The sequence below is a fragment of the Solanum lycopersicum genome, chromosome 8 (genome assembly GCF_036512215.1).
Source record: "Solanum lycopersicum chromosome 8, SLM_r2.1".
Taxonomy (NCBI): domain Eukaryota; kingdom Viridiplantae; phylum Streptophyta; class Magnoliopsida; order Solanales; family Solanaceae; genus Solanum; species Solanum lycopersicum.
Genome location: NC_090807.1, coordinates 26,310,898 through 26,322,992, shown reverse-complemented (window position 1 = coordinate 26,322,992; position 12,095 = coordinate 26,310,898).

Sequence of the window (12,095 nt, the reverse complement as noted above, 5' to 3'; positions counted from 1 at the left end):
GCGGAGTGTCACGTACCGACACAAGAGAAATAAAGATAATGAATCTTGAAAGATGTTAATATACTCAATCTAATGAACATGATTCCCAAATGAGTATGGTATCGAGGCTTGAGTCCTCATGTGTGAACTTGACGGTAATTGTTAATGATATAGTATTTGTTGTTGCTACATATTGAGTATCATAGTTGATTTTATGATATTACTCGGTATATATTGATTTCTATTTTGAGTTGGCCAATGATATCTACTCAATAACCGTGTTTTGTACTGACCCCTACTTTTATGTTCTCTTCTTGTTTATTTGTGGAGTGCAGCAAACGTGCCATCATCTTCAACTCAACAGTAATTCAAGCCAGTCTTACTACATCGGAAATTCAGGGTGAGCTAATGCTTCTAGCTTGGACTGGATCTTCTTCTTCAAGACTTGATGCCTTGAACTTCCGGCATGGACTAGCTTCTTATGTATTTTTAGCTTTTAGAATACTCTTAGTTTAGTCATTTGATCGTAGATGTTCTTGTGATGATGACTTCCAGATTTTGGGGAATAATAGATGTTGAATTTTAGAAGTTAATGAATTGGTCTTTATTTAATGAGTTTAAGTCTTCCGCATTACTTTCTGTTGATATTATATTGAAATGTTAAGGTTAGATTGGTTGGTTCGCTCACATAGGAGGGTAAGTGTGGGTGCCAGTCGCAACCCGGTTTGGGCCGTGACAAACTTGGTATCAGAGCATTAGGTTCGTTGGTCTCATCACACAAGAACAGGTCTAGTAGAGTCTTAAGGAACGGTAGGGGGACACCTTTACTTTTCCTTGAGAGGCTATAAGACTTTAGGAAAATTTCACTCTTTCATTCTTTCTTTCGTGCTACTACTTGAGTCCAATTGGTATCTAGGCGATACGAATTGGTATCTGACCATCTTCACTCTCTTTCGCAGATGGTTAGAACTAGAGCAACGACTACGCCAACACCAACACCGGCCAGACAAGAACAGCGGCAAGGGGCCGTGGTAGAGGTCGTGGGAGGACGTCCTCTAGGGGAAGAGGACGAGCGCCTAGCCCATCTGATACTAGGGCAGTGACTCCTCCACCGACTGAGGAAGTAATAAGAGAAGGGGAGGATGGGGAAACTGAACAAGTGCAGAATGAGGGATTGCCACCCCAACCTACCCCAGAGATGATCAATCAGGTTCTCGCCTACCTCAGTGGGTTGTCTGATCAAGGTCAGGCACCTCCAGTGTTTTCTGTGCCAACACCTCCGGTTTCAGAAGTACAACATGCAGCCACTATTGCTCCTCATATGGAGGCCTCATTGGACATAGGCACATTTCCACGTCTGACTACTGGGCCTATAATGACAAATGATCAGCATGAACTTTTCAGTAAGTTCTTGAAATTGAAACCTCCGGTCTTCAAAAGTGCTGAATCGGAGGATGCTTATGATTTTCTGGTTGACTATCACGAGCTACTACACAAGATGGGTATAGTAGAACGGTTTGGTGTGGAGTTTGTGACTTATCAGTTTCAAGGGAACGCCAAAATGTGGTGGCGGTCACATATTGAGTGTCAACCAACAGAGGCACCACCTATGACTTGGGCCTCATTCTCTAGCATGTTTATGGAGAAGTATATCCCCCGAACTTTGAGGGATAGGAAAAGGGATGAGTTCTTGAGCCTAGAGTAAGGTAGGATGTCGGTCAATGCATATGAGGCTATGTTTCGTGCATTATCCCGGTATGCCACCCAACTGTGTTTCAGTCCACAAGAGCGAATTCGCCGGTTTGTGAAGGGGTTGAGGTCAGAATTGCGGATTTCGGCCTTACAGATAGTGGCAACGACAAAATCCTTCCAAGAGGTGGTAGACTTTGTGATAGAAGTGGAAGGAGTAAAGCCAGACGACTTCACTACGACATCGACATCAAAGAGGTTTCGAAAGGGAGGTGAGTTTAATGGTTCTTACTCTAGAGGACAAGGTTCCGGAGGGTACTCAGTTCGACCAATTCAGTCTTCACTACAGACTGTAGTTGGGGGTCCACCTCAGACTGGTCAACACTTCTCTGAGAGACCTATGCTTGACACCAGAGAGTGTTATGGATGTGGGGAGACTGGACATATTAGGAGGAATTGTCCAAAATAGAGTTATAGACCCCCAATGGCTAGAGGTAGAGGTGGTCATGGTAGAGGCCGTTATTCTGGAGGACGTGATGGTCGAGGTGATGGGCAAACTGGAGCCACTACATCACAACATGGTAGGGGCAATGGACAGACAAACGATAGGGCCCATTGTTACGCTTTCCCTGGGCGGTCTGAAGCGGAGGCATCTGATGCTGTCATCACAGGTAATCTTCTGGTTTGTGATTGCATGGCTTCTGTATTGTTTGATCCTGGATCCACGTTTTCTTATGTATGTTCCTCATTTGCTAATGGTCTAAATTTACATTGTGAATTACTTGATATGCCTATTTGTGTTTCTACTCTGGTGGGTGAGTCTGTGGTAGTTGAAAAGGTGTATAGGTCTTGTTTGGTGAACTTTGTGGGGAGCAACACTTATGTAGATTTGGTTATCTTAGGAATGGATGATTTTGATGTAATTCTGGGTATGACTTGGCTTTCTCCGCAATTTGCGATCTTGGATTGTAATGCTAAAACGGTGACGTTAGCCAAGCCTGGGACAGATCCGTTAGCCAAGCCTGGGACACATCTCAAGGATGACACTACCCAAGTACCTTCGATTAAGTCGGTTTCGGTGGTCCGTGAGTTTCTGGATGTGTTCCCTGCAGATCTTCCTGGTATGCCACCAGATAGGGATATTGATTTTTGTATTGACCTTGAACTGGGTACTCGCCCCATTTCGATACCCCCTTATAGAATGGCTCCCGCGGAGTTAAGAGAGTTAAAAGCCCAACTTCAAGAGTTGTTAAACAAAGGCTTTATTAGACCAAGTGCATCTCCCTGGGGTGCTCCGATTTTGTTTGTAATGAAGAAGGATGGGATTTTTCGAATGTGTATAGACTACAGACAACTAAACAAGGTAACCATAAAGAACAAGTATCTTCTTCCCCGCATTGATGACTTGTTCGATCAGTTACAAGGTGCTTGTGTCTTCTCTAAGATTTACTTGAGATCCAGTTATCATAAATTGAAAATACGGGCAACGGATGTGCCAAAGACTGCTTTTCGAACGAGGTATGGGCATTACGAATTTGTAGTGATGTATTTTTGGTCTTACGAATGCCCCTGTTGCGTTCATGAGCTTGATGAACGGGATTTTTAAGGCATATTTGGACCTCTTCGTGATTGTATTTATTGATGATATATTGGTATACTCAAAGAGCAAGAAGGAACATGAAGAGCATTTGAGAATGGTATTGGAAATGTTGAGGGAGAAAAAGCTTTATGCCAAGTTCTCTAAGTGTGAGTTTTGGCTAGATGCAGTGTCCTTCTTGGGGCACGTGGTTTCTAAGGATGGAGTGATGGTGGATCCTTCTAAGATTGAGACAGTGAAGAATTGGGTAAGACCTACTAATGTGTCAGAAATAAGGAGCTTTGTTGGGTTAGCTAGCTACTACTGCCGATTTGTCAAGGGATTCTCTTCTATTGCTTCCCAATTGACGAACTTGACTAAGCAGAATGTTCCATTTGTATGGTCGGACGAATGTGAGGAAAGCTTTCAGAAGCTCAAGACCTTGTTGACTACCGCACCTATCCTTACCTTGCCAGTAGAGGGTAAGAACTTCATTATTTATTGTGATGCATCCTATTCTGGTTTGGGTGCAGTACTAATGCAAGAGAAGAGTGTGATTGCTTATGCTTCAAGGCAATTAAAGGTGCATGAACGTAACTATCCAACTCATGATTTGGAATTGGTTGCGGTAGTGTTTGCATTAAAACAATGGAGACACTATTTATATGGGGTTAAGTGTGAGGTCTACATGGATCATCGTAGCCTTCAGTATGTCTTTACTCAGAAGGATTTGAACTTGAGGCAACGGAGATGGATTGAGCTACTAAAGGACTACGATATCACTATCTTGTATCATCCGGGAAAAGCGAATGTTGTAGCGGATGCTTTAAGTAGAAAGGCGGGAAGCATGGGAAGTCTAGCTCACTTGCAAGCTTCTAGACGCCCATTGGCTAGAGAGGTTCAGACTCTAGCTAATGACTTGATGAGATTAGAAGTAAATGAGAAGGGAGGATTGTTGGCTAGTGTGGAGTCAAGTTCTTCTTTTCTTGACAAGATTAAGGGAAGACAGTCTGATGATGAGAAACTGCGCAGAATTCAAGATAAGGTATTGCGAGGAGAGGCTAAGGAAGCACAAATTGATGAGGAAGGTGTTTTGAGGATCAAGGGAAGGGTATGTGTACCCCGCGTCGATGGTTTGATCAACACTATTCTGACAGAGGCTCATAGTTCAAGGTATTCTACACATCCGGGTGCAACCAAGATGTATCGTGACCTAAAGCAACACTTTTGGTGGAGTAGAATGAAGCGTGATATTGTTGACTTTATTGCCATGTGTCCAAACTGTCAACAAGTAAAGTATGAACACCAAAGGCCCGGAGGAACACTTCAGAGAATGCCCATTCCGTAATGGAAATGGGAGAGAATTGCAATGGACTTTGTGGTTGGTCTTCCAAGGACAATGGGTAAGTATGACTCCATTTAGGTAATTGTTGATAGGTTAACTAAGTCTGCTCACTTCATTCCGGTCAAGGTGACTTACAATGCAGAGAAGTTAGCCAAACTTTACATCTCGGAAGTGGTGCGATTGCATGGGGTTCCACTATCCATCATATCAGATAGAGGTACGCAGTTTACTTCTATGTTTTGGAAAACATTGCATGCGGAATTGGGTACTAGGTTGGACCTTAGTACTGCGTTCCATCCTCAGACCGATGGTCAGTCTGAGAGAACGATTCAAGTGTTGGAAGATATGCTTCTTGCATGTGTGATAGAGTTTGGTGGCCATTGGGATAGCTTCCTACCCTTAGCGGAGTTTTCATACAATAATAGCTATCACTCAAGCATTGATATGGCTCCATTTGAAGCATTGTATGGTAGGAGATGTAGGTCTCCCATCGGTTGGTTTGATGCATTTGAGGTTAGGCCTTGGGGTACCGACCTTTTGAGGGATTCGATAGAGAAAGTGAAGTCTATTCAAGAAAAGCTTCTAGCGGCGCAAAGTAGACAAAAAGAATATGCAGATCGAAAGGTTAGAGACTTAGAGTTCTTGGAAGGTGAACAAGTCTTGTTGAAGGTTTCGCCCATGAAAGGGGTGATGCGGTTTTGAAAAAGGGGTAAGCTAAGTCCAAGGTACATTGGTCCCTTTGAAGTACTTAAGCGAGTAGGAGAGGTGGCTTATGAGTTAGCCTTGCCTCCAAGGCTGTCCGGAGTACATCCGGTATTCCATATGTCGATGTTGAAAAGATACCATGGGGATGGAAACTACATTATTCGTTGGGATTCAGTTTTGCTTGATGAGAACTTGTCTTATGAGGAGGAGCCTGTTGCTATTTTAGATAGAGAAGTTCGCAAGTTGAGGTCAAGAGAGATTGCATCCATCAAGGTGAAATGGAAGAATCGACCCGTTGAAGAAGCCACTTGGGAGAAGGAGGCGGATATGCGAGAAAAATACCCACATCTGTTTACAGATTCAGGTACTCCTTTTCGCACTTGTTTTCCTTCTTGTGATCGTTCGGGGACGAACGATGGGTAAATTGGTATCTATTGTAACGACCTGTTTAGTCGTTTTGAGCAGCAGATTTTATTCCTGAAAAAACAGGCTGAGGCGACGAACCCAACGACGACCGTCATGGGCACGACGGACCGTCGTAGGGTCTCGTTTCAAAACACTTAGAAAATCTGAAATTGGGTATCGAAAATCGACTCTCTGAACTTCGTAACGGAGTGGCAGGACAGACCATCACAGGTGTGACGGACCGTCACAGGCCATTCACCCAAAAATCAAGTTTCTGAACTATGCGACGGACAGCAGGACAGACCATCACAGGCGCGACGGCCCGTCACAGCTTGCGTAATCCCTGTTGGAGTCGGATTTCTGGTTATGTTTTAAGGGACGTTTTTGACTATTCTTGCCTTAATTATAAAGTTAGTGGGTTAATGTTAATAAGTCTAATTACTTGGGGGTTAAAAGAAGTAACCTTAAGTTAATTAGTGGGGCATTATTCCCATCTTTTATCCTTAATTATACACTAATTAGGGTAAAAGAAAGAGGGTTTGAATAAAGAAAATAGAAAGAACAAGAGAAAGAGAGAGAAAGTTGAACGAGAAAGAGGAGAAACGAAGCGGACACAAAGCTTTGGGAATTTGCTTGCTTGATTTCTAATCTTCTGTGGAGGTAGGTTATGGTTTCTCTTACGATATTCGTAGTAAACTCTTAATAGAGAATGATATGTATTGATAATATTGTAAACCCTGCTATGTGCTTAATTGTATGCTTGCATGAATGTAATTATATAATTGTGATTATATAAGCATGATGAAGTTATTGAATCCAAAATCTTGCAAAATCTTAATCTCTTTGTTAATAATGAGGCCTTGGTATAAAAGAAGGCGTGATGAACTAAAATAATGGGATTGATGATGCCTTGGTAAAAAAGAAGGCTTGGTGAATTGATGGAAGGAGATTAGGGGATCGGGTGTCAGGAATCGACACGTAGAATTAGGGGATCGGGTGTCACGAACCGACACGTAGTATTAGGGGATCGGGTGTCACGAATCGACACGTAGAATTAGGGGATCGGGTGTCACGAACCGACACGTAGTATTAGGGGATCGGGTGTCACGAACCGACACGTAGTATTAGGGGATCGGGTGTCACGAACCGACACGTAGTATTAGAGGATCGGGTGTCACGAACCGACACGTAGATTTAGGGGATCGGGTGTCACGAATCGACACATAGATTTAGGGGATCGGGTGTCACGAACCGACACATAGATTTAGGGGATCGGAGTGTCACGTACCGACACAAGAGGATTAATGAATATTGAGGGAGAGGAGTGTCACGTACCGACACAAGAGAAATAAAGATAATGAATCTTGAAAGATGTTAATATACTCAATCTAATGAACATGATTCCCAAATGAGTATGGTATCGAGGCTTGAGTCCTCATGTGTGAACTTGACGGTAATTGTTAATGATATAGTATTTGTTGTTTCTACATGTTGAGTATCATAGTTGATTTTATGATATTACTCGGTATATATTGATTTCTATTTTGAGTTGGCCGATGATATCTACTCAGTACCCGTGTTTTGTACTGACCCCTACTTTTATGTTCTCTTCTTGTTTATTTGTGGAGTGCAACAAACGTGCCATCGTCTTCAACTCAACAGTAATTCAAGCCAGTCTTACTACATCGGAAATTCAGGGTGAGCTAATGCTTCTAGCTTGGACTGGATCTTCTTCTTCAAGTCTTGATGCCTTGAACTTCTAGCATGGACTAGCTTCGTATGTATTTTTAGCTTTTAGAATACTCTTTGTTTAGTCATTTGATCGTAGATGTTCTTGTGATGATGACTTCCAGATTTTGGGGAATAATAGATGTTGAATTTTAGAAGTTAATGAATTGGTCTTTATTTAATGAGTTTAAGTCTTCCGCATTACTTTCTGTTGATATTATATTGAAATGTTAAGGTTAGATTGGTTGGTTCGCTCACATAGGAGGGTAAGTGTGGGTGCCAGTCGCAACCCGGTTTGGGTCATGACATAAATCATACATGTCATAATAAAGCTCATCTTGTATACTTTGTATGGTTAACTCAGTCCAACCTTGGGTTGTTATTTCTATTATCTCATATGTTAATAATTTATTATAAATTTCTCTTTTTATATCAGTATTCAAATTTTTTAGTATATAGAGTAGTAATATCTTATAACCAACATTATGTCGGTCATAAATAAAGAAGAGGCCATTATGTAAAGTAGTAATAGTAAGTATTTTGTTTTCTTGTGTCGGCCGAATATAAAGAGGCCAAGTGTAAAGTATGTGTCGGCCATTTTTGGCCAAAAGTCTGTAAATTTTATGTATAAATAGAGGGTTTCCCCTCATAAATAAAATCATCAATCCTTCATCTAACAATCTTCTCTCTACTCTCTACTCTCAATTATAAATCCGCTTCCACCCCCTCCATTGGTATCAGAGCCAGATAATTAAATAATTATGGAAAACATATCAACTATGTCGGAAGATCTACAAAAACAGGTATACCATTTTATATTCATGAGTAGCTAAATTAATTTATTCCTGAAAATCTCTTGTTAATTATAATTGTTTATCATGTTTGAATAATGTTATAATAACCATCTTTAGAAAGTTTGCTACAGAAATATTCTTCGAATAAGTATGCCCAGACTATGCCATCCTAAGGTTGAAGCAGAGAAGGCCGTTTAGGGGAGTAAACAAAGTTGAGGCGCTGTTAGGGTAACTAATCAAAGAAGAAAGTTGTAGTAGTGACCAGACGAGATGATTATTAAATCATTATTTTTGCATAATAAGAAAGTATAATTTATTAAGAGGTTGGAAGGAATAAAATTTTAGTGAAAAATGAAAATAATAAAAATGGAAACATACCTATTAGACGATAATGTTGGTTATAAGATATTACTACTCTATATACTAAAAAATTTGAATACTGATATAAAAAGAGAAATTTATAATAAATTATTAACATATGAGATAATAGAAATAACAACCCAAGGTTGGACTGAGTTAACCATACAAAGTATACAAGATGAGCTTTATTATGACATGTATGATTTATATGATGATTTAGATATTGGAGATTAAATATGACTGAAAATTGGCTAAGGCGATATGGTAGAAATTACAGGTTAAAAAAGATTAGATATCCAGATAAATTAAGTAAGCTTTTTAAAATATTATATTAAAAGATATGATGAATAAAAATAAAAATACTAAAATAAAAAGAACTAAGAAAGATAAAAAGGTAAGAAAAATATGGAAAAAATTAAGATCTTTATATATAGAATATGAACTATCACAACTAGTCAAAACAGATAATGATAGAAAAGATCAATTCATAAACATAATTTCAAAAATAGAATATAAATATGTCTGCTATTTGAAAAAATAGTATGAACAAAGAAATCTATAAACAACAATTAATAGAAGAAATAATGGAAAAAATGGTTGAAAAAGAACAAGAATTACAACATAGAAAAAGAAGGTTAGAGGAAAATATATTAGCAGGAGTATGTAATAAATCAATACTAGCACAAAGAAAAAATATATTAATGTTAGAATTAGAATTAGATTGTCTTGAATATGAATTACAACATAATATAATACATAGATCATAATGAATAAAGAAGAGTTTGCAGTAGATGAAAAAACATATGAAAACCAAGATGGAATGATAATAAAAATAGTATTTTCAAATTTAGGAAGAAGATACAAGAGAATAGGAAATAACTTATACTTAATGCTAGAAAAAGAAACAGCAAAATTAGAAGATAGTTTAACAGATATGGTAAGTATAACAAAAGAAAATGAAGAAATAGATAAATCAAGAGAAATTGAAAAAATAAAAACACAAGCAAAATAAGAAGTACAAAATTTAGAAGAAATAAAAAATACAAGAATAAGTGAATTAGAAAAAGAATTAGCTAGGTTAAAATTATTATATGAAAATAAACAAAAACAAAAAGATAAAGAGCTAGAATTAACAAATGAAATAAAACAAATGGAACAGAAACTAAATGAAGATCTAAAAGATCTAAATGAAGATATTGAAGTAAATGAAATAGACGGAAATGAAAATGACAAACAATCAGAAATAAGTGATATAAGTGAAACATATACAGAAATTCTAGAACAGATAAATAAACCAAAAAAATTAGAAATAAACACAGGAGATATGAATAGACCTAGTACGTCAAGAGTTAAAACACCAGATAATAGTCCCAGAAATAGTCCTAGAGTTAGTCCTAGGAGAACACCACCAACTTATTATACAGAAAGCTATCAACAATCAGACAGAAATAATGCAATATGGAACAGTAGATTAAATAAAAATTGGACACCTAAACCAGCAAATGAACAATACAATTTCTTCGATTTATATTGTGTCGCAGATATAAATAAAGCAATATTGTTATGGATAGGAAATATGTCTAAACAGTTAATAGATAACAAAATAGAAACAGCGAAAATACCAAGATACGTAGAAAGAACATTCGTAGGAACAGCAAAATTATGGATAGAAAATCTACCCTCGAAAAGTTTAGAAGTACTTAGGAATGATAAGAAAATGGATGGATCCGCATCAGCAACAAATATAGATATACTAGATAAATATGAATCAGCAATAAGAAATGAATTTGGAGGTATGACTACAGATATAAGAGAACAAAATAGAGAAAAAATAATAAATAGACAACTTATGACAAAATTAGCTATATGTAAAATGTGTTACTTAGAAGAATATACTTGCGCATTTAAAGAATATTATTACAAAGCTAAATACAATTTAGACGAAGCAAAAGAAATAAGAAAACAATATTATACAAAATTACCAGAACCATTTAGTACAAACGTAATAAAGGATTGGAATAATGAAGGAATGGTAGATACTTTAGGATCTAGAATAAAATTTTTAAATCAATGGTTCATACAACTATGTGAAAACCAAAAAGAAAAATTAAAAATGGAAAAAGTATTAAATAAAAATTTATCATGTTGCAAAAATAAAATGGCACCACAATTTGGATGCACAACTAAAAAACAAAAATCTAAAAGATATAAAAATTATAGAAAAAACAAAACTATATATAAATATAAACAACCAAGACGAAGGTATTATGTAAAAAATCATAAAATAAAAAGACCATACAGACCAAAAAGAAAAATATCCCAATGTACTTGTTATAATTGTGGAAAGATAGGACACATAGCTAAAGATTGCAAATTACCCAAAAATTCAAAAAAAAAAACAAATAGCAGAATTAATTATAAACAATGAAAAATATATGCAAATAGAGTACATAGATTATGAATTAAGTGAAAATGATAGTATATATGAAGTATCAGACATGGAAACTGAGAATGAAGAAGAAAATATTAACATAGATAATAACGAAACAGATGAAGAAATATAATGTCTGAAAATGAAATAAAAATAATATCTAAGGAAGAATATCAAGATGAAGAATCATCAGAACAGAAAATTATATTTGATAATATGATATTTGAACAAATAAAAGGAAAAGAATTAGATTTAAGTGTTGAAAAAGTACTAGAAATACCTATTTTAAGAAATTGGTTTAAAAGACAAAAAGAAGAATACTATGTAGTTAGTCAAAAAGAACATATCATAGATTGTAAATACACAAGAGGAAAAGCATATATACCTATAATAAATAAAAGAATGATAAACAAAGAAATACAAGATATAAAAGCTAAAACACCAATAAAATATGTACATTTAGGAGGAACAGAAATATTAATAAAAGCCTTCTTTAGAGAAGGAATAGATACACCTATAGAAATATATTTGGCAGATGATAGAATTGTACACCCTATAGAAAAAAACATAATTAGTGCAGTAAAAGGAAACTTAATATATCAAAAATTTAAGTTTACAATAAGTGCTAATTATACAGTATCATTAACAGATAAAAATATAGATAGATCATTAGTTCTATATTGAAAAATGTCTGGAATAGAACTAGCACCAGGGAGCAAATTATTTACAGCAAGATGTAAAAATTTATATATATTAACAACAAAGCATAAAATAACAGCAAGAAATAAAATTAATAAAATAAAAATAGAAAATCCTTTTGAAAAAATAATTACTGTAATAGATAATAATGACTATAGCTATAAAGAAATTGATATAGAAGAAGATTTAGAAATATTAAAAGAAATATTAAGCACTTCAAGCGTACCAAATACATTGACTAGAGCTACCTCATCAAGGATGAGTACATCTAAAAGAAAATATGAAATTCCACAAAGCCTATTAGATAAAGAAGAAATAACACCATATCATTATTTCATAACAGGAATAATAGACCAAAGAAAATATAAAATATTAATAAATACA